The 22,214-nt window shown below is 40.3% G+C and overlaps 1 pseudogene; it reads right to left on the bottom strand.

Moving 5' to 3' along the window:
* LOC108700474 overlaps positions 1–22,214 on the bottom strand; it is a 42,829-nt pseudogene that overhangs the window by 18,983 nt on the left and 1,632 nt on the right.

The raw sequence follows: 22,214 nt of genomic DNA, 5'->3' as shown, positions 1-22,214 counted from the left end.
GCAGTTGAACTGCAGACTTTCAGCTTTAATTCAATGGGTTGAACAAAAAAATATAAAATATGCATAAAAATGTGAGGAACTAAAGCCTTTTTTTAATACAATCACTTCATTTCAGGGGCTCAAAAGTAATTGGACCATTGACTCAAAGGCTATTTCATGGGCAGGTGGGGGCAATACCTTAGTTATGTCATTATCAATGAAACAGATAAAAGCCCTGGAGTTGATTTGAGGGGGGGGGGTGCTTGTATGTGGAAGATTTTGCTGTGAACAGACAACATGCGGTCAAAAGAGCTCTCCATGCAGGTGAAACAAGCCATCCTTAAAGGGATCCTGTCATCAGAAAACATGTTTTTTTTCAAAACGCATCAGTTAATAGTGCTACTCCAGCAGAATTCTGCACTGAAATCCATTTCTCAAAAGAGCAAACAGATTTTTTTATATTCAATTTTGAAATCTGACATGGGGCTGGACATTTTGTCAATTTCCCAACTGCCCCCAATCATGTGACTTGTGCCTGCACTTTAGGAGAGAAATGCTTTCTGGCAGGCTGCTGTTTTTCCTTCTCAATGTAACTGAATGTGTCTCAGTGGGACATGGGTTTTTACTATTGAGTGTTGTTCTTAGATCTACCAGGCAGCTGTTATCTTGTGTTAGGGAGCTGCTATCTGGTTACCTTCCCATTGTTCTTTTGTTTGGCTGCTGGGGGGAAAAGGGGAGGGGGTGATATCACTCCAACCTGCAGTACAGCAGTAAAGAGTGATTGAAGTTTATCAGAGCACAAGTCACATGACTTGGGGCAGCTGGGAAATTGACAATATGCTAGCCCCTTGTCAGATTTCAAAATTGAATATAAAAAAATCTGTTTGCTCTTTTGAGAAATAGATTTCAGTGCAGAATTCTGCTGGAGCAGCACTATTAACTGATTCATTTAAAAAATGTTTTTTTCCCATGACAGTATCCCTTTAAGCTGTAAAAACAGAAAAAACCAATGCGAAAAATTGCTACAATATTAGGAGTGGCAAAATCTACAGTTTGGTACATCCTGAGAAAGAAAGAAATCACTGGTGAACTCAGCAAGACAACAGTGGTGGATGATCTCAGAATCATTTCCAGTGAAACTCCTTCACAACAGCCAAACAAATGAACAACACTCTCCAGGAGGTAGAGTATCCATATCCAAGTCTACCATAAAGAGAAGGCTGCATGAAAGTAAATACAGAGGGTGCACTGCAAGGTACAAGCCACTCATAAGCATCAAGAATAGAAAGGCTAGATTGGACTTTGCTAAAAAAAAAAACATCTAAAATGAAACCAAGATCAACCTCTACCAGAATGATGGCAAGAAAAAAGTATGGAGAAGGAGTGGAACAGCTCATGATCCAAAGCATAGCACAGTTCTGTATAAAACATTTGGGGGGCAGTGTGATGGCTTGGGCGTGCATGGCTGCCAGTGGCACTGGGACACTAGTGTTTATCCATCATGTGACACAGGACAGAAGCACAAGAATGAATTGTGAGCTCTTCAGAGACACTGCTCAAATCCAGCTAAATGCAGTCACATTGATTGGGAGGTGTTTCATAATGAGCCAAAACATACAGCCAAAGCAACCCAGGAGTTTATTAAAGAAAAGAAGTGGAATATTGTCGAATGGCCAAGTCAGTCACCTGATCTGAACCCAATTGAGCTGCATTTCACTTGTTGAAGACAAAACTTGGGGCAGAAAGGCCACAAACAAACAGCAAGTGAAAGCGGCTGCAGTAAAGGCCTGGCAGAGCATTAAACAGGAGCAAACCCAGAATCTGGTGATGTCCATGAGTTCAAGACTTCAGGCTGTCATTGCCAGCAAAAGGGTTTCAACCAAGTATTAGAAGTGAACATTTTATTTTCAGTTTTTTAATTTGTCCAATTACTTTTGAGCCCCTGAAATGAAGCGATTGTGTTAAAAAAAAGGCTTCAGTTCCTCACATTTTTATGCAATCTTTTTGTTCAACCCACTGAATTAAAGCTGAAAGTCTGCAGTTCAACTGCATCTGAGTTGTTTTATTTCAAATTCATTGTGGTAATGTACAGAACCAAAATTAGAAAAAAGTTTTCTGTCCAAATATTTATGGACCGAATTGTACGTCAGATTCTCTCTTACAATAAGCAAGTGGCTGGATAATATAAGCCAAATTATTATTTGATACGAGTCCACATTTCAAGCTATGTAACCCGTTGACGTGAGGCTTCATACTTTCATACAGTTTGTGAGACTTCAAAATTAAGTAAATTGCATATACTTCCCCAGTTTTACCTTAATGCCAACTGCATGTGGCATCTTCTTCCTTATATTACACAAGTTATGTTGCAATGATACACAAATGTTATGCTACCACAGTTACCAAAAACAACTTCTAAATTATAAAGGGAATTCTTTACTCTCTATGGTAATTTATAAGTTTATATAAACATTTTATAAATTGTAAAGCCACAGGCCGAACACTTTTATACTGTTCAATGAACTACAAAGTGGCTTATAATATCCTTATATTTTCCTAGATGTATATTATTTTTATTTTACTATATGCAGTAGCTTTAATATCACATGACATCGCTAAGCACCAATTATAACTGATGACATCACAAAGCAATATTTATAAAGATACAAATCGCAGGTTATTCAAGGCGCTTGTGTATTATAAGAATACGAGTTACAATATCAAAATACTTTCTCGGTTATTAATTCTTTATGTATATATTTACCACTAGAATAAAGTGCAAAGGAGACTGCATACAGAATGGGCAGCATTCCACGTAGTGTTCCAAACTGACAAATGTTAGAGCCCCCATACCTGTAAATGACTCCTTTATCATGAAGAAACACGAGGGCGGATGTGATTTCAGCGCTGTAGAAGCACGCATGGGCTTCATCAAATCGCCGAGATTTCTGAATATGAAACATGAGGTCACCTCCATTGACAAACTCCATGACAAAAAATAACCTGTCCTGTTGTGGGAAGAAAAGCTATTTAAAACAATGGTAATTAGAACTATCATCATAAATAACAGGGTGACATTTAAATCACTCAATCCCTTATTCATGCCATCAACAGCAAGCCCATAAAATGATCACAGCCCCAATGCTATACATAATACGTTTCTAGACAGATTTTTTGATTTGTGCCATTCGTTTAAATGGCAACAGGCAGCAAAAATCAAAGAGCTTACCATGGCACTGTAAGGGTTAAAGTAAATCTTGCCCTTTTACATCTCTTGCCTTGAACCCCCATATCATGATGGTCTGTGTGCTGCCTCAGAGATCACCTGACCAGAAATACTGCAGCTCTAACTGTAACAGGAAGAGATCACCTGACCAGAAATACTGCAGCTCTAACTGTAACAGGAAGAGATCACCTGACCAGAAATACTGCAGCTCTAACTGTAACAGGAAGAGATCACCTGACCAGAAATACTGCAGCTCTAACTGTAACAGGAAGAGATCACCTGACCAGAAATACTGCAGCTCTAACTGTAACAGGAAGAATCGTGGAAGCAAAAGACTGTCTGTGTAATTGGCTTGTGTGATTAGTTGCCTGGCGACAAATCTCCTCTTCTTGGGGCGACTAATCTCCCCAAACTGCCTTCCTGCCGGCTAGAATGTACTGTATATAGCAGGTGGGATGGCACTCAGAGCTCTTCGTTTTCCTCGCCTCACGAGGAAACTTCAGGCGACTTCGGAAAACAAAGTGCTCCAAGTGGCCAAGTGACCGATGTTTCGGTCCTAAACCGAAACGCTGAGTAAACTCTACTTTTTTTTGCATAATATACGAGTGTGCCAGTCTTTACCTTTTGATATATATATATATAGGAATGCATCGAATCCACTATTTTGGATTCAGCCGAATCCTTCACGAAAGATTTGGCCGAATACTGAACCAAATCCTAATTTGCATACGCAAATTAGGGGTGGGAAGGGGAAACATTTTTTACTTCCTAGTTTTGTGACAAAAAGTCACAGGATTTCCCTCCTTGTTCTAATTTGCATATACAAGTTAGGATTCAGATTTGGTTAGGCCAGGCAGAAGAATTCGGCCAAATCTGAATCCTGCTGAAAAAGGCCGAATCCTGGATTCGGTGCATTCCTTATATATATATATATATATATATAATATATAATAATTATAGCTCACTATACACACAAACACATTCCTGGTCTCAAACCATTCTGACTACTATTATAGTCCACTTGACTTGAAACATTTGTACAAGGTTCATATAATCTTGTTCACACACACTGTACTGCAGGCCCGGACTGGCAATCTGTGGGTTCTGGCAAATGCCAGAGGGGCTGCTGTAAGGTCCCATAGACAGTCACTATTTAGTGGGCTGGTGGAGGACTATTTGGGCCTCTGTGTACTTGGAATTCCAGGGCCTATTTTGACTCCCAGTCCAGACCTGCTGTACTGACAATGTTTTTTAACACCATTTTACCACACTCAATTAATATGTGTAACGTCGCTTTCAGGGTGATGGAGTGTTAGCTTCTGTGTGCCTGCTGTATGTTGCAGGAGGGATATGTACAGCATGAGACAGATTTTAGGTGCCAAATGACACATGACCTAAGAGATGAGACGTATACATCACCCCTTATTCCTCGCTGGAGAGACTTTTGCATCACATGGATCAGGGTTATAAATACTCTTTTCCCACATTCCAAGCTAGCCGTAGGGAACATGTGAAAGTCAATATTGGCATCAGTCACCAGAGTGCAAAACAGTTCAAAATGTAAAGCAAGAATAAAACAGCTCATCATTTCTCCAATACATGTACAATTACTGTTACCTTTGATCTGTCTTCATATTTCACAACATTGTTCAGGATTAGTGATGGGCGAAAAAATTAGCCTAATGTGAAATTTTCACATTTCGGCGACGCCGAATAAATTCGCGGAAAAAAAATCAAAAAAATGTGGAAGCGCGTCAGAAAAGTCGTTCACATTAAAACCATCGCATATCAACACTATTCAGACGCCCATTGACTTTAATGCTTGCTTCAAAATTGAGACGGGGGCGAAAATTTGAGTTTCGCGAATTTTTCGCCGTTATGCGAATTGTGCGGTAAATCCACAAATTTTTCTGTGAAGTGAAACGCAAGAAATTCGCCCGTCACTATTCAGGATCACACCGTGGTTATACTGTGTTATAACAAAACTGCCAGCCCTTCCAAACAAATAGGAACAACATGGCTGTCATCATATGTATATAATCCCTAAGAAATAACATTTGCAGATGCAAGTTGCCATTCATGTGTTTCTCTTTTAAATATGACTGTGCCCCAAGTCCTTTAGAAAAAGTGCTGCTTACATTGGGTGCTCTGCTTTTAAAGTGCAATGAGTTGTTTATTTATTTGTTTCCCGTGTAAAAATTGTAATATACAAGTTAATTGCTAATGAGCATCAACAGGAAACCTCAGAGCTTGCTGCTTTGCTAGGGGCTCTCCCACACAAGGAAGAGGTTTCTCTCTATAAGCAACAAACAAAATGACACTCATTTTTAATAAAGGAATATCAATAGAAAAATATTTTTTGTACCTATAAACAGGGTCGGACTGGGCCGGTGGGCTCTGAGCGTTTGTTAGCCCTGACGGCCCAGTCCCGCTATTGGCGCTGTCCCTCCAACCTCCCTCCCGGCTTCCGGGTTGCGGCTGCGAACAGGAAAAAAGGAGATTGCAGCTGCGGAGGGGGAGAGCCTGGCCCGTTGGGGCGGGGGGCTGGGGTGTGGTGTGGGGCCCCCAAACAGCATCCCCGGTGGGCCCCTCAGTCCAACCCTGCCTATGAACCTGTACAGACTTTGTTATTTAGGTATTTACGCCTACGCTGGCTCCTGTGTCTGTACTGAAGGCACATTGCTGGCTATGGTGCAGACACATAGGGGCGAATTCACTAACAGGCGAAGTGGCTAACGCTAGCGAAAATTCGCCAGTGTTACGTCATTTTGCCACTTCGCCAATTTACTAAAAATGTCCCTGGTTAAAATTCGCCGAAGTAGATAGACTAGCGCAACTTCGCAGTCTAACGCCAGGCAAAGTTGCACTCTGTCGAAGGAGTGAAACTACGCAGATTTACTACGTTTTTTTTTTTAACGTTACCTCTTTCGCCAAGGCAGACCAGGCGAAGTGCAAGAGTTTGTAAAAAAAACTTTTTTTTACTTTTTATAGGATGAAAAATATCGAATTTTTTTTAGGGTACCCTCCTTCCTCCCTTTTTTTAACTTAACAGCTGTTCTCTTTCTTCATCATTTAAATCCTGGCAGGGAAGGAGGGACTAAACACTGATGTTACAAATTGTAACAACTTCTCCACAGCTTACAGACAGCATGCAGGAACTACATAACCCACAATGCATTGCACTGGGATGTTCCTTTCCTTATTGAAATCACATGTGCAGGGAATTGTGGGGTTTGGAGGATGCAGGCTGAGGACAGATGGCTGTTGATACAAAGTAACAGTAGTCAGACAGCTCAGCAAAGTAGTCAGAGAGATCAGCAGGAGAGCAGGGAGCTGGGCTTAGGGAACTGTTCCAAACAATTAAAAATCATGAAAAGTCTGCATATTTTTGAATTGATGTATATTGCAAAGTTGCTTGAAATTATGTTTACTATTCAAAAAGCTCAAGTTATGTTTGTGTGTAGTTCTCTAATAAAAAATGTCTAGCCCCATGTCAGATTTCAAAATCGAATATAAAAAAATCTGTTTGCTCTTTTGAGAAATGGATTTCAGTGCAGAATTCTGCCTGAGTAGCACTATTAACTGATGCATTTTGAAAAAAACATGTTTTCCGATGACAGGATCCCTTTAAAAGCTAACACTAGCTAAAAGCTAGTGATACGGAAAGTTTCCTTGTCAGGCAACTTTGGGCGACTTCTGAAATCGAATCACGCCGAGTGCAATCCCCATGGAGAAGGCAGGGGAGGCAGTTCACGGAGATTAGTTGCCCCTAAGAAGAGGAGATTTGTCGCCGGGTGACTTATCTCCCAGAATCTGAGCGTGTGCCCTTACTCTTAGAGTTTTTCCCATAAATATCCAGCATCAAATAAGGGATATCTATCAATCTGTGGTCCTCTGGCTGTAGAACTACGACATTCTACTAATAAAATAATTGTATGGATATCTAATACATATGGTAAAGGATGCCAATTTGCAGTTTTTCTACAGGGTGCCACTTGACCTTGGGTCAGCCCTGTGTGTATTCTAAAATGGGTTGGTCATATGCTTTAGGTGTTGGAATGGCCTGCAACAGTTCTGCTGCATAGAACACGTGAAATTTGAATCCCTTGACTCGAAATCAAAATGAACACAATTTCAGTATAATGCTGCTATACACAGACCCCCAAATAACTGAATAATGAGAGGGCCAAATTTATTATTTTATGTATTATCCCCTATTTATATAATTCATATTTTAAATTATATTAATTGCTGTTTCTATCTGTGCAGTAGCCGTTATAGTGCTTACAACAATACACACATATAGATAAGGCCATGACTTGTTTGTTTTAGAAAGGACTTGAAATCTACCCAGAGTGCTTTTACATTTTATAGCTTCTTACTGCCCTCTAATGGGCATGACCTGATAAGGCATTGTAGATAAATGAATACTGAATTTCTGTTCCTTTATACAGTCAGGAGGCTTGGGTTAAGGGTACAGGAGCTTTTAAAAAAACAGTTTCAGGAAAACGAGTGGGAATACACAGATGTAGTATAATATTCCCTTGGTAAAACACTGATTTTCTCTTTGGCTTGAATAAGACTTTATTTGTTGGCCAGTATTTGTTACTAAAATATTAAGGAAGAAATAATAGTGGATTGTAAATGAAACAGAAGGATGATCTGGGAAGCTTTATAAACCGTAAAGTAGGAAACATTCCCCTTTGCCTCATCTCACTGGGACTAAGACACGTTATATCTTGCTTCGTACTTGTCAGAACAAACATTTTCAGTGTTCTGTTATCACACAGCAACTTTGTCTCTTCTAATAACTGATTGTGTCCTCAGGACTTTAGCCTGCAATATGATCTTTATGCAGATGCTAAATGCGTGTAATGTCTTAGCCAATTCCACCTGCACTGTTCCCCTCTATATTCTATATATAAACTGTTTCATTGCAAACTAGAAATAAATGACCTTTAATGTTAAAGATTAACTTCTCAACTACTCGTCTAATTATAACTTTGACCTTGTCATTTTTTCCATTGTAATAATTATATTTCCAGTCCAGAAAGCCCTCTTCTCTATGCAGTCTCACAGATCTATGGTTCATTATCATTATTATTAAAGATCGGGTCCATGTGGGCCATACATGGGCAGATACTGCCTACAGTCTTGGATTGAGCTGGCAGCAAATCAGCTTGTGGGCTTGGGTGTTCTCCTGGACCACTTGAGAAGACTGAAAAATTAACACTTTATATCAGAATTGTGAAGCCCCTTGGCTCATGTAGGGGCGGAACATAATGCCCTCCCGATCAATACCCTGCTCGCTGAGAAGTGAATCAGGCCAGGCATGTGATCCACAGTCTCCATAAGACGCCATCCACATGGACAGCCAAATATCATATGTTGTATTCACCAAACAAGTGGATCAATTTTGCCGTTGCCATCTTGAGCTGTTGCCAAAATTTTGCGAGACTACGCCTACTATACCCCATTCTTCAGAACTAAAACTTTTAGCTCCTTTAAAAACCTGTTTTACAAATAGTTTTTATATTTGTTCAAGTTGTTTATATATTTAATGATTGTTACTCAACTTTTTTGCTTTAAGTCAAACTGACTGATTCCAGCATGAGACACCAACTAGCAATGGCTGATTTGCCTCCAGGAATAAGTATGGATCATCCATTACAGTTCAATTGCTTTAAATAATAGCGTCAGTTTCCTTTTATCCATAACCTCTGGTTTTCAACATCTGTCATCAAGTTATTATTTATTTTGTGTTTGTTGGAAATAAATTGTACAGCTCAGTAGAAATCAGCACTACACAAGCCAATAAAGTTGCAAGTTAAATAAAATACAAAGTAAGCAGTTTTTATATCTGAAGGGTAAGTAACTTGAAACATGTTGCATTAGCATGATTAATTTTTCCTTAGCAAAATATATTTAATAATACCATGATCTTCCATCCCAGCCATAGCACAAACAAATGCTACATTTCCTTGATCCTCTACAGGGACCAGACTAGTCTCTGACTCCTGTAGGTGCACTAAATTGTCTCACCGGTGTCTGAAAGCAGCAGAAGAGTTGGCTGAGGAACTGATAACTACAGGCCAGGGACAGAATTCGCTTCTCTGTCATATTACACTCCACATCGTCATCCTGAAGAATCACATCTTTCTTTAGAACCTTGACTGCATAGAGATTATCAGACTCCTTTGACTTGGCAACATTACCTAGTGCACAAAGAAATGAACAGTGTGAGCTTTCTTACAGGTATATACTGTATATAGGACATAATGCTAATATAAGCAAAGTCTATTTTTCATGTATAGGTCATAAGAAAGTTAGGTGGAAGCTGCAGTAAAGCAGGATTTGGATCAAATCCAAGAGCCTGGCCTTACAGGATCCAAAACCTACACAATGGTAAAAATGTGTGTGTGCATCTGCATTTTCTGGCTGCATGCCGGTAATTTCCAGCACCGCTGAGGGTAGGGGTCTGGTTTGGTATTCTGCCAAATCTGTTTCCCAGAATTGGGGTGTTTGGCTTAACTCCAGAAGCTGGGTTCAGTGCATTCCTATATAATAAAGATTTAATAGATAAAATATGTTAAAGGGATACTGTCACTGTTCATTTTTCAAAATGAATCAGTTAATAGTGCTGTTCCAGCAGAATTCTGCACTGAAATCCATTTCTCAAAAGAGCAAACAGATTTTTTTATATTCAATTTTGAAATCTGACATGGGGCTAGACATATTGTCAATTTCCCAGCTGCCCCATGTCATGTGACTTGTGCTCTGATAAACTTCAATCACTCTTTACTGCTGTACTGCAAGTTGGAGTGATATCACTCCCCTCCCTTTCCCCCCCCCCAGCAGCCAAACAAAAGAACAATGGGAAGGTAACCAGATAACAGCTCCCTAACACAAGATAACAGCTGCCTGGTAGATCTAAGAACAACACTCAATTGTAAAAACCCATGTCCCACTGAGACACATTCAGTTACATTGAGAAGGAAAAACAGCAGCCTGCCAGAAAGCATTTCTCTCCTAAACTGCAGGCACAAGTCACATGACCAGGGGCAGCTGGGAAATTGACAAAATGTCTAGCCCCATGTCAGATTTTAAAATTGAATATAAAAAAATCTGTTTGCTCTTTTGAGAAATGGATTTCAGTGCAGAATTCTGCTGGAGCAGCATTATTAACTGATTTATTTTGAAAAAAAAATTTTTTCCCATGACAGTATCCCTTTAAACAATTTACCATTTTCAATATATTTATTTTCAAAGGATCATGAGGAATTGGTATGCTGGTAAATAAATTAACTGCAGCCCCAATCTATGCACTAACCCAAGAACAAAAGAAATATTCTCCAGTGATATAACTGCTTTATACTTGGCTTAGAAAATGTGTTCCTCTTATCCCCAACCATAAATCAAATCTCTAACAGCTTTGTGGCGAAAAGACAGGTAAAAACAGTAACAATGATGTATTGCATTCCTATTGTGCAACAGCTAGAGAAAAAAACAAAGACAGAAATAAGAACTTGGCCACTGAAAGCTGCCGCTTATAAGAAATCAAAGTTTCACAAAATTCGGTTGAAAAGAAGTTGAGATCTCCAACAACCGTCAAGTTGAAAACAACCATAGAAAAAGGTGTAACAGGTCTCTGCTATACTTTGATTATACCTCTATCTCTCACGGCTATGGAAGAGGGTCTGTAAAGCTTAAATGGTTGTAAACTCACTGGTAATATCTTGAGTTACTGTCCAAGTCTAAATAGTTTCTAAAAATACCAACCTTCCCAAAACTGCCCTTGCCCAACACTCGAAGAAATGTGAAATCATCAATCCCAAATTTGTACTGCGAAGATGTATTTGATATAGAATCCTCTTCGAGGTGATTGCAGTCGGAATCCAAAGAGCATGAGACAGAGTGCTTTTTGGGAAACAAATAGATATAATTTTATATTGTTTGCTTTCATCAAAGGGTGAACGGAATATGAGTGAGAAACACAGTAGACAACTATTTGTTTAGATTCAAATAGTGTCGTTGAAATTCACACATATGGTTCTCATTTGTTGAACATTTTCTTTCATATTTGCCCACAGATTCTTCCATAGCCAATTCCTTTCTCCAGATATATTAATAAGTAGCTTTTAGAATTACCCTTATCATTACCGTGGATAAAAAAAGACATAGTTCCTGATAAATCTGAGCTAATCTGAGCACCTCATAGATCCATTGATGTTGGCGTTTGATTTCCAAATTGGCACGTGGCATGCCCTAATGCTCAACCCCAAAAGAACATGGGCATTTTGACCTGAGCCAGTCATAACTTTGGCCCTACACAAGGCAACATATATTGCAGTTCCCTGTCAGGTCCACCCTAACACTGGCTTTCCATAAACAAGATAGGGATTGGCTGTCATCCAACTATGGCAGTTGCATATTGATGCAGGCTCCCCTGAACAGCCTGGGAAAGCAGCCAGCAGAAATTGAATGGCAGAGTATTGCTGATAAGGTTTCTAGATATATTTTATTGAGAGCAGCACAAATAGTAACTTCAAAGGCACTTTCCATCCATTTGTAGAGGTGTATAAAGTGATTGATTATTTCGGCTCGGTGCCTAAAGTATTATTTATACAAGTACTAATAATGCTCAAATGGATGTTATCAACCATCAGCATGTATTTTTTTTTTTTTTTTTACATATTATACATTTTTAATGCATTTATAGGCAATCACAGGTTCAGTCTGTTTGCTGGCGTATTCAGAACACAAATGTTCCTAAGTGCAAGTGCCATCTTGTGGATGTAAAGGAAAATAAGCCATATGGATATTCCAGTAAACGCCAGCGCCTTTTGCTTATTTGTGCATAAACATCATGTCAAACAGTATAAAGGAGAAGGAAACCCCCTGGGCGCAAAAACCCTTCCCTGTGTTGCCCCCCCTCCCTCCTCCCCCCTGGCCTACCTTTGCCCCTAACTTGTTACTTACCCCTCTGCGCAGGTCCAGTCCACGGAGTTCACAGACGCCATCTTCTCCCATGCGATCTTCTTCCTGCTTTGACCGGAGTTTTGGCGCATGCGCAGTAGGAGCGTTTCGCCGGTACAGATCTACTGCGCATGCGCCAAAAGTCACGAAGTTTTCCGATTCTTTGTGACTTTTGGCGCATGCGCAGTATATCAGAATATCATTCTCTGCATCATACTAAAAGTTCAATGAAAGGTGAACGACCCCTTTAAGGTATGAAGAGAAGAAGATCCACATTATGGAAAGATCCCTTATCTGGAATACATTTTTGATGTTGCTGAATAATTGTGGCCAGTGCCATAAATGTATAATCCCCAGGGGGCAATATTCCAATGCAGACACTGGGCACCCCCAGCAGACTGTAAAGTTGACTCACCCATCCTTCAAAAGAGTCGGTATTGGCACAGGCCTTAATAAGCCAATCAAAGCTGAACGCGCTGTGAGCCACAAAATCATCCTAGCCAATGGGAGTCTCGTGGAAGACCGCCAGCTCCACTTTGCTGCCCTCACACACAGTCACACAGAACTCCTTGTTGGACGTGGGCTTGTCGGTCCGGTGTTTGATGCTGGTCTGTCCAACCGGGCACTCGTCCACATTGATAGTGATATAGGGGTCCAGCAACTAGGAACCTTTCTTGAACACTTTAACCTTTCTTTTCATCTGTAAACTGCCATTGAACCTCATAGTGACTGACATGAACCTGCGGGGCTGAAGAGAGAAAACACTTGTCTCCCCCCCCTCAGATAATGAGTTCGCCCGTGTGGAGCCACTTATCCCATAGGTACGGACTAGTTCATTATTAACCCGGGGCAGGTGAAGCTGCAGCAGTAACACAATGTTGCCTCTCGCTCTCTGGGAGACTGGAGCTTCTCCAATACTTTGTTTCCTTTCGCCAGTGGAAGCAGACACTCAGCCCGGCATGAGACAGCTCTACAGGGCAGCATAATCCGAGTCCTGTCTGTGCAGCTCATACAAACCAAGAAGATAGTTCAGACTGAGGGCACAATACTGCCCCTAGCGGCCAAGGTGAGACAGTGCAACATCTATTCTGAACTGTGGCAGCACAATCCTCTACCCACACACACCGCACTCACACTTCCTTCATTCATTTTGGAAACAAAAAGAGGGACAAAAAATTTGACCAGAGCCGCCATTAGAAATCACGGGGCCCATAAAACAAAATTTTCAGGCCCCTGGCCCCGCCTACTCCAAGCCCCACCCAGACCCCACCCACTCCAAGCCCTACCCCAGACCCCGCCCACTAAACACCTAGGGTTGCCACCTTTTTCGGAAAAAAATACTGTCCTTCCTATATATTTATCTTTTTTCCCCTATTAATAACATTGCAATCAACCATAATTTTTACTGGCCAGGCAGGTAAAATACCGGCCCAGTTGGCAACCCTATCCACACCACAGTTAAAAGACCACAGAGACATCAGTGCTAAAAAAGGTAACGCACGCAAGTTATAAAAAGCTATCGAGGTCAGGGCCCCTTTATAATTAAAAAAAAACTGTGGTACCAGGGCCCCCCATAAATTGGTGTCCAGGGCCCCCCTATAAGTAAAAAAAAATTGGTGTCCATGGCCCTCCCTAAAAGTTGTTCACTTACAAGTGAAAAAAAAATTGTTGCCCCAGAGAAAATTTTTAAAAAAAACATTGGCGCCAGGACCCCCCTTACAAGTTAAAAAAATCTGGGGCCCCAGAGAATATTTCTAAGAAAAACATTGGTGGCCAGGGCCCCCCTTACAAATTAAAAAAATTTGGGACCCCAGAGAATATTTTTTAAGGACTTCGGGTCTTTTTGGCGCTTTCGGGACTTCAGCTGTCCGGCTTTTTGGGACGGAAGAGGCGGCATGGCTTCAGCGCGGTCAAGGGGGGCCAGGCTATTTGAAAAGTGCAGCACAGCAGGGTCCCCCTTCAGGCCTAGGCCTGGTACAGTAGTACCCCTTGATGGCTGCCCTGAGCATGGCGAAACATTTTTGACCATGCCCATATGGCTACACAGCCCCCTAATTACCATGTTCATTTTACAAAATTTGGCAGGTTATGAAAGTTTAAACAGATTTCTGTGTTTTTCCCCCCCCAGTTATTACAGTTTTGCTAATGAAGGTGAATTGCCCTTTAAGCTGTGAGTCTAACTTTTCCCAAGGGACCTGTTATCTTATATTGTTACAATTGCTTATTTGCTTATAAATTGTTCACATACACCATTGCCTTGAGGGTGATATGGAGTTGTACTGGAACTTCCTTACCTCTTGCTAACAGTATAACTTATGAACAATATTAACTTATTGTGATGCACTGGCAACGCTGGTGTATTTGCTTCAGAAAAAACTATAGTTTATACAAACAAGTTGCTGTGTAGCCATGGGGGCAGCCATTCAAGCACAGGATACACAGTAGATAACAGATAAGTACTACTATAGTTTATATAAACAAGCTGCTGTGTAGCCATGGGGGCAGCCATTCAAGAACAGGATACACAGCAGATAACAGATAAGTACTACTATAGTTTATATAAACAAGCTGCTGTGTAGCCATGGGGGCAGCCATTCAAGCACAGGATACACAGTAGATAACAGATAAGTACTACTATAGTTTATATAAACAAGCTGCTGTGTGGCCATGGGGGCAGCCATTCAAGCACAGGATACACAGTAGATAACAGATAAGTACTACTATAGTTTATATAAACAAGCTGCTGTGTGGCCATGGGGGCAGTCATTCAAGAACAGGATACACAGTAGATAACAGATAAGTACTACTATAGTTTATATAAATAAGTTGCTGTTTAGCAACGGGGCAGTCATTTAAGCACAGGATACACAGTAGATAACAGATATGTACTTCTATAGTTTGCTCTTTTGAGAAATGGATTTCAGTGCAGAATTCTGCTGGAGTAGTACTATTAACTGATGCATTTTGATAGGATCCCTTAAAATAATTTGTAACATGCCTCAATGACATTGAGGAGCTAAACAGAAACACCCCTTACTAAATCTTACTCAATTTTCCACAAGGTGGCAGGACTATCTTAACAAATGCTAAGCAGAGCTATTATGCTAAGGTCTAACAAGAATTAGGAAACATAATGTAACAAGACTAGACACTATTCTGCAGATTGTGGGGTGTTGATCGTGGCACTGGTATGGGCCATATATTTTTTGATGTCACTGTCTGTTAAGCTGTTGAACTTTAGACTTCTATGCTGCACTTTGAGGATAAATGCTATTAACTTCCTCACGAATACACATTTCCAGTGGCGTTACTGGGCCCCGCAGCATATTTATTTTGGGGACCCCAAAATATCCAGAGGTTGTCCTTTTTTACTAATATACAGTCATATGAAAAAGTTTGGGAACCCCTCTCAGCCTGCATCACAATTTACTATACTTGCAACAAAAAAGATAACGGTGGAATGTCTTTCATTTGTGGACAAAGATTTTTAGTGAAGCAGTATTCAGTTGTATGAAATGAAATCAAATGTGAAAAACTGGCTGTGCAAAAATTTGGGTACCCTTGTAATTTTGCTAATTTGAATGTAGCTGCTTAACTGATTACTGACAACACCAAATTGGTTGGATTAGCTCGTTAAGCCTTGAACTTCATGGGCAGGTGTGTCCAATCATGAGAAAAGTTATTTAAGGTGGCCAATTGCAAGTTGTGCTTCTGTTTGACTCCTCTGAAGAGTGACAGCATGGGATCCTCAAAGCAACTCTCAAAAGATCTGAAAACAAAGATTGTTCAGTATCATGGTTTAGGGGAAGGCTACAAAAAGCATCTCAGAGGTTTAAACTTTCAGTTTCAACTGTAAGGAATGTAATCAGGAAATGGAAGGCCACAGGCACAGTTGCTGTAAAACACAGGTCTGACAGGCCAAGAAAAATACAGGAGCGGCATATGCGGAGGATTGTGAGAATGTTACAGACAACCCAAAGATCACCTCCAAAGACCTGCAAGAACATCTTGCTGCAGATGGTGTATCTGTACATCGTTCTACAATTCAGTGCAATTTGCACAAAGAACATGTGTATGGCAGGGGGATGAGAGAGAAGCCCTTTCTACACTCACACAAACACAAACAGAGTCGCTTGTTGTATCCAAAAGCTCATTTAGACAAGCCACAGTCATTTTGGAACAAAGTGCTTTGGACTGATGAGACAAAAATGTAGTTATTTGGTCATAACAAAAAGCGATTTGCATGGAGGAAGAAGAACACGGCATTCCAAGAAAAACACCTGCTACCGACTGTCACATTTGGTGGAGGTTCCATCATGCTGTGGGGCTGTGTGACTAGTTCAGGGACTAGGGCCGTTGTTAAAGTCGAGGGTCGGCTGAATTCAACCCAATATCAACAAATACTTCAGGATAATGTTCAAGCATCAGTCACAAAGTTGAAGTTACGCAGGGGTTGGATATTCCAACAAGACAATGACCCTAAACACACTTGGAAATCTACAAAGACATTTATGCAGAGGGACAAGTACAATATTCTGGAATGGCCGTCACAGTCCCCCGACTTGAATATCATGGAAAATCCATGGGATGATTTGAAGCAGACTGTCCATGCTCGGCAGCCATCAAATTTAACTGAACTGGAGAGATTTTGTTTGGACGAATGGTCAAAAATAGCCACATCCAGAATCCAGACACTCATCAAAGGCTATAGGAGGCGTCTAGAGGCTGTTACATTTGCAAAAGGAGCTCAACTAAGTATTGATGTAATATCTCTGTTGGGGTGCCCAAATTTATGCACCTGTCTAATTTTGTTATGATGCATATTGTATATTTTCTGTTAATCCAATAAACTTTGTCACTGCTGAAATACTATACTAGTTTCCATAAGGCATGTTATATATTAAAAGGAAGTTGCTACTTTGAAAACTCAGCCAATGATAAACAAAACTCCAAAGAATTAAGAGGGGTTCCCAAACTTTTTCATATGACTGTATATTGAAATTGTTCATTAAGTAGGGCCTCATCGTGCCCCCTATACCTTCTGGGCCCCCCTGCAGCCGCAGGGTCTGCTTCCTCTGTAGTTACGCCCCTGCACATTTCATACATATTAAATGCTCTTTTAACATAGTGTATGTCAGTGCTTATTTTTGAGTATTTTGAATAAAATAACAGCTTGCTGGTAGGACACTTATAAGGAGTGAAGTGAAGGCTCTGCAGATATGGATGCTAATCATCATGATTTTTAATCCACAGTTTTTTCTCTTACTTTTCAATATAAAAAAATGTTAGTCCGTTTGGAAATGTAATTGCCATTAAAAGCAATATTTGTCTGCACTGTTGTTTGAAAGTACTTTTTGTCTGCACCATCTTGGCTGGAGGAATGCATTATTCTGCTACATTTGTTCATGAGTCAGAACCAGCAGTACAGAATAGTATAGGCAAATGCTGGGATATAAATTGTAGTTTAGGGTTTACATCCCCTTTCATAGCTAGAAGAGATTGTGATAGAGAGAGAACTTTTGCTTATTAAGGGAATTATGTTATATCTGTAAAAAATGCTGGTGGTAATGACGTCAGCATACACATGTTAATGGCAAACATTCCCGTGGGGTTCCTCACAGGTGCAACACATACAGAATATTACACGTTATAGCTGTATAGGAGGCCAGCACCTTTTTAAATGGTAACCTTATTTTGAGTATAAAATAATTGTATACATTTCTCGCTGGTTTGGAGGACATCCAACTAATATTCTTGTTGAGTGATACTTACAGGGGAATAACAACAAAGAAAGCAGACCCTATGGATTAAAGTAGGCAAAGTTGCTTATGTCAGCAGAAATGCATCTGACACGGATCATCTTACCCAAGTATTGAGTGACCCTAAAAGTATTATTTTCTGTAGACACCAGTACCATTATAGTTATGCCTCTGAATGCACAGAAGATATATTTTTCTTGAAATCAATAACACAATGACATTTACATTGAGCATTGTGTCCCTCACCAGTAGAGGGAGCTCCTGCTCCATCAAACTATTTTTTTTAACTATTAATGGATGTCTTTGCGTTGTAAAAAAATCATTAAGAATCAAAGGTCTCAGAAGAACAAAAAGAATATGATTTCAACGGTGATACAAATGGGTAATGGCCAACCAAAGGTACCACTGTGTACCCAAGCATAACCAGAGATGAAACGATCTGCTGCTCAGTGTTGGTGCTAATGTGTAAATAGAGCCAGCCAATAGAAATAAATCAAATCCAACATATCTAGGAGACTTGACGCATAGTTCTCCTCACCTCCAGCTATATGATTGTAGCATTTGCATGTGTCGAAATTGTAATCAGCCCCTCCGTAGCTGTACTTAAAGGGATCCTGTCATCGGAAAACATGTTTTTTTCAAAACACCTCAGTTAATAGTGCTACTCCAGCAGAATTCTGCACTGAAATCCATTTCTCAAAAGAGCAAACAGATTTTTTTATATTCAATTTTGAAATCTGACATGGGGCTAGACATTTTGTCAGTTTCCCAGCTGCCCCCGGTCATGTGATTTGTGCCTGCACTTTAGGAGAGAAATGCTTTCTGGCAGGCTGCTGTTTTTCCTTCTCAATGTAACTGAATGTGTCTCAGTGGGACCTGGATTTTACTATTGAGTGTTGTTCTTAGATCTACCAGGCAGCTGTTATCTTGTGTTAGGGAGCTGTTATCTGGTTACCTTCCCATTGTTCTTTTGTTTGGCTGCTGGGGGGAAAGGGAGGGGGTGATATCACTCCAACTTGCAGTACAGCAGTAAAGAGTGATTGAAGTTTATCAGAGCACAAGTCACATGACTGGGGGCAGCTGGGAAATTGACAATTGTCTAGCCCCATGCATACCTCCCAACATTGTGGAAGTAAAAAGAGGGCCAAAAAAATTTTTCCCACACGTAGCGCAGCAATTTTTTGACCACACCCCTTTCTGTGGCCACACCCCCTAATTACCATGTTTGTTTTACAAAATTTGGCAGGTTATGAAAGTTTGAAAATATTTCTCCTTATCTAAACTGTGTTTTTGTGTCTCAAAATTGTTACAAAGTATCTTATTTGCACCTGTTACCTGTTCTGGGCTCTCTGCTAAAAGCCAATTAAGTGAGAAACTTTGTTTCTTTTTCTGGCTGTTCAGTGCAGAGAAAAGAGGGACTTTCCAGTACAAATGAGGGACTGCGGGTTGAGCTGTCAAAAGAGGGACTGTCCCTCCGAAAAAGGGACAGTTGGGAGGTATGCCCATGTCAGATTTCAAAATTGAATATAAAAAAATCTGTTTGCTCTTTTGAGAAATGGATTTCAGTGCAGAATTCTGCTGGAGCAGCACTATTAACTGATTCATTTTGAAAAGAAATTTCTTCCCATGACAGTATCCCTTTAAAGGAGACATTAGTGAAAACCCAACTCATATTCTAGACAATAATGAATAATATATGGAGCTGGTTTAACGCTGGCCTAAAAATTTATATTATCTTTAATATTTACCTCCACTCGCCTCCATTTACACTATTGTAACACTATCGTATTTGCTGCAGGAATTAATGCAGATCATTTCTGCCTGGCAAGAAACATTTTAGTCCCATATTCCATATTAAATATGATACCCCCAGTGCTAGCACTGTTTATACCCTTTATGTGCACTGTGGCATCTTTGTGTCCCAGTCCAACATAAATCCTGTAAAGAAACCTTTGCCAGTTTTATTTAAAGTGCCATCGATTTCTCCAGACAGAAGCTGAATGTACTTATTAGTCTTAGCGGCACTGTACAATATTATTATTATCATTAATCATCACATGGTCAGATAATAAAACTAGTAATAATGCTGCTTTCACATTATAGTTTGGGTGATGACATTTTCTTTTTATGTTTAATATAAACACTGTGCCATCCTATACAGACCTAATGGCGCAACAGTACTGCTTCTGAAATAAAAAGTACCATTTTATGGCTCCAGATGTTGCTCCCCCAATCTGCACTTAATGAGTCACACTAAAGCCATTGTAAAATCCCATTTTATGTGAACTGGGCTTTCAAGTGGGAGGCTTTCCTCCAAAGGAGAAAGAGAAATGACGACACTTCAAAGTATTGATAGGATTAGTGTAAATTTAAGGATAAGGGCAGATTCGGGGAGATTAGTCGTCCTGGCGACAAATCGCCTCTTCTTAGGGGCGACAATCTCCCCGAACTGCCTTCCCCTACCTTCCCGCCGGCTATAATGAAAAAACACCAGCGGGATGGCACTCGCGGCGATTCGTTTTCCAAAGTCGCCCGAAGTTGCCTCGTGAGGCAACTTCGGACGACTTCGGAAAACGAAGCACCTACCACTGTTGTTGCCGATTCTTGACATTGTTACTGCTCTGACTTAAAGGGGCAGATTTACCTAGGGTCGAATATTGAGGGTTAATTAACCCTCGATATTCGACTGCCGAATTGAAATCCTTCGACTTCGAATATCGACAGTCTATTACGCCCAGCTATATTCGTACACATGATTTTTATTATTAATGCAAAATGTGTATTTTCCCCTGAGACATCCAATGGTGTGCAAGACCCCCGACAAGAGTAGATTAGTTCTTCTCTGTAGTGTCTAGGAATGTGCTATTATTTTTAATATGTTTGTGTGTTGTATTTCTTTTCCTCTTGTTCACCTTCCAAACACTTTTTTAGTTTAGTTGTTTTTAGTTTGTTCTCCAGAAATAAAGACTTTTTTCAATTACTTTGTATTTTTTATTTTTTTTACAGTTTTTTTCAAAGTGTTTAAACCTTAATATTCCTGTCTCTGGTGTGTGAGTCTGACAGCTCAGTAATTCAGGGTCAGACTCTAAACTGTCACAATTTTGTAACATTGAGTTGATCCATTTCTCAGCAGCATCTCTGGAGTATCAGTAACTACTGTATCAAGTCTAACAGCTGCCTGTAATGAAACTCAGGGATTCTGCTCAGCAGGGACAAAGATAAGAAATGGATCAACTAAATGTCTCCATTTCGATCAGTTTACAGGGTCGGCGACCCCCCTCCCAGAGCTGCTTTAGAAGGTGAAAAATGACACTTTACACTTCAATATTAGACAAACAGTCACACATAGAAAATAGAAAGTAACTGGAAAAAGTCTTTATTTCTGATGAATTATCTGAAACCAACTGAACTGAAAAAAGTGTTGGAAGGTGAACAACCCCTTTAATTTGTGTTTTGAAGAGAATTCAGTTCTTTTCTGTTCTTTGTTCCTGCTGCATCTTTTCTAAGTTGCCTTTTCTGGAGAGGTCCCAGATGTTCATATGTTTTTATTTGTTCTTTTGGTTTCAGCTATCGTGTACAATTATTGTTTTTTAATTGCTTTGCATTGGCAGTGAGTACTATACATGGGCCTATCACCAGAATAACAGCATCTGTTTCCCATATATCACTCGTAGCCACCCACTGTGCCCTGAGCTACTCCATAGCACTAACCAGGCTACCAGTTTATTGATTTTCTTTCCCTCTTACCTTTAAAGAAGTGGAAAGATCTTAAAAGGCTTCCCCCCCCCCCCCCCGATGGTTTAAGTTTAACGAACCTTGGGAGCTGTTTGGTCGTTCCCAGTGAATGAGTCTGGCTTTGTACCCCTTTATAGGATGGGTCGAGGTTTAACTCAGATCACAGTATGTAATGACAACACTTTCAGAATAATTACTTGAAAATGAGTTGGGAGGTCATTAATTCCTTTAACACACCCTCTTTCAAGTTGAGAACAAAATACGTATGACAAAAAAAAAAAAAAAAGAGATTTGTGGAAGGATCTCCATATTTCTTTCTTTTGCTATGATGTGGGTTCTGATTACTCGATATGTAACCAACTATGTATTCTATCAGAGCAACACATTAGTCTATACTCTGCTGCAGGGTCGCCATCAGGGGGGGACAGGGGGGACAAGCGTACCGGGCCCGGGCATGAAGGGGGGCCCGGCAGCGCTGCATTTTTTGAAGGTCCAGGCCCCCCTTACGAGCGCCCGAGCCGTACGTCTTGCCTCTTGCG

This window comes from Xenopus laevis, chromosome 8S (genome assembly GCF_017654675.1).
Source record: "Xenopus laevis strain J_2021 chromosome 8S, Xenopus_laevis_v10.1, whole genome shotgun sequence".
Taxonomy (NCBI): Eukaryota; Metazoa; Chordata; class Amphibia; order Anura; family Pipidae; genus Xenopus; species Xenopus laevis.
Note: the sequence above shows the minus strand (reverse complement) of the source record. Positions and strands in the feature narration are given on the sequence as shown.